The following is a 2,349-nucleotide window of genomic DNA, read 5'->3' on the forward strand; positions in this document are numbered from 1 at the left end:
CTTTCCTCTCGCGGTCTTGCCCTCTGCCCCTCTCGTCTCCTCCCTCTTCGACGACCGGAGGCCAGCATCGGCCGCCTCCCGGCTACCCTGCCTACTCCTCTCTCCTATCACCTCCTCCCTCGAGCCTCGAGGCTTCGACTCCCATCGGTAAGATGTCCTCCCCTCGCCGGTTAGCGGTTGCTCTAGTGCTCTAGATCCGGAACTACCGGTCTTAAACCCGTTGAGGGACTAGGGGTCCAGTGATTCGTTGTCACTGGTAAGTGGTAAGCCGTTGCCTAGTTGTCTTCTTCCCCCATCGGCCCATCCAGCCATCCCCCGCCCACTTCTCTGACTTCTCTCCTATCACCTCCTCTCACTCTAGCCTGGCTCTGGTGTTCCGGATCTGTTGTTCACTGACCTTGCCGCGCACTCTGGTGCTCCAGATTCGTTGGTAAGCCATCGATCTCTCGCTCCTCCCTGGCTCTGGTTATCTGCAGAGGTTGAGTGCTTCTTTTCTTTGACTACTTCTCGTCTATGTTTGCGGGGAAATCCGTTGAGGGACTAGGGGTCCAGCGATTCGCTGGTAAGCCGTTGCCTAGTTGTCTTCTTCCCCCATCGGCCCATCCAGCCATCCCCTGCCCACTCCTCTGACCTCTCTCATGTCGCCTCCTCTCTATCCTCCCTAGCTCTGGTGCTCCGATCCGTTGTTCGTTGACCTTGCCGCGTGCTCTGGTGCTCCGGATTCGTTGGTAAGCCATCGATCTCTCGCTCCTCCCTGGCTCTGTTTATCTGTAGAAGTTGAGTGCTTCTTTTCTTTGACTATTTCTCATCTATGTTTGCAGGGAAATCCATTGAGGGACCAAAGCACCAGCGATGGATGACGATGACGAGTTTCAGGGGCACACCATCAATGATGAGCTTCGGATGATGGGCCAGTGAGGAAATGACGAGAGTGACATGGAATCAGAGTGGGAAGAGCTCTTCAGTGGCAGCACTGTCAATCCAATGGACATCGCTGATTATGAAGCAGCACCTGATGCTGCTGATCCAGACACGCTGAGCTGCGGCACCAAGAGGATCCGTTCCACCACCTCTGAGTGCTGGAAGGATTTTGAAAAGATCTTTAAGGACATCAATGGAAAGAAGGTAAGGGTCTCTACCAAGTGCATTCATTGTGGCACTTTATACGCTGCTTGATCTTCTATTGGCACTGGTCATCTAAATCAGCATGTTGAGAAATGCCTAGCGAGGAAGTCTAAGCTTCATGTTTCCTAGTCTTTGATCAAGTTCAATACAGACAGTACTGTCCGTCACTGGGATTACAGTCCTGAGGTAGCTCGTACTCAACTTTGTCGGATGATTGCTAGACTTGATCTTTCTCTTAGCTTTGGTGAATCTGCTACATTTGAAGAGTACATTAAGCTTGCTCATAATCCTAGATTATCTAACAAATGACCACTAGAGATTTGTGCAAGTACTTTACTGATTGTCATGCTAAGCTTATTGAATCATTAACTAGTGTTTCATCTCTGTGTATCACTTCTGATATCTGGTCTGATAATGCTAAGGAAGATTAACTTAGTGTGGTTGCTCATTATGTTAATGTTGATTGGCAATTAGAGAAAAGGATAATTGGTTTTAGGCTCATTGATAAATCTCAGAACATTGCTGACCGTGTGACCGCTGTGCTTGAGGAGTATGGTTTGATTTCAAAAGTGTTTTTGTTACTTTGGATAATGCCTCTACTAATACCAATGCTACTGAGAAACTAAGTCCTAAATTGTCTGCTTATGTTGGTAAAGTATTCTTACATCAGCGTTGTGCTTTTCATATCATTAATCTTATGGTTAAATCTACCTTGCATCATATTAAGCCATATCTTGAAGTATTTAGATCTACAATATCTTTCATTGATTCTTCTAACCAGCGCATTGCTGCATTTAAGAGATTTTGCCTTGCTATGAATGTTCGTCCTAGAAAGTTTGGTTTGGACATGGATATCAGGTGAAACTCCACATACTCATTCTTAAGCATCTGATCCCTTACAGATGGACATTTGATGTTTTCATTGAGACTAACTATCCTAGGGTGAAAAAGATCATTTACTTTTGATAGAAGATCCCTAGACTATTGCGGAGAGTATGTTATCATTCTTTGAACTCTTTTATGATTCTACTGTTGCACTTTCTGGTGTTTATTATCCTACCTCTCCACTTATATTGCATCAGCTTATTTTGATTGCTAAGCATATTAAACATTATGAAAATGATGAATTGCTTAGGCATGTGGTCTTTCCTATAAAAGATTACTATCTTAAGTACTGGAGGGATATTCCAATGCTTTATTCCGTTGCATTCATCTTGGACCCTA

The sequence above is a fragment of the Setaria viridis genome, chromosome 2 (genome assembly GCF_005286985.2).
Source record: "Setaria viridis chromosome 2, Setaria_viridis_v4.0, whole genome shotgun sequence".
In the NCBI taxonomy this organism is placed as follows: domain Eukaryota; kingdom Viridiplantae; phylum Streptophyta; class Magnoliopsida; order Poales; family Poaceae; genus Setaria; species Setaria viridis.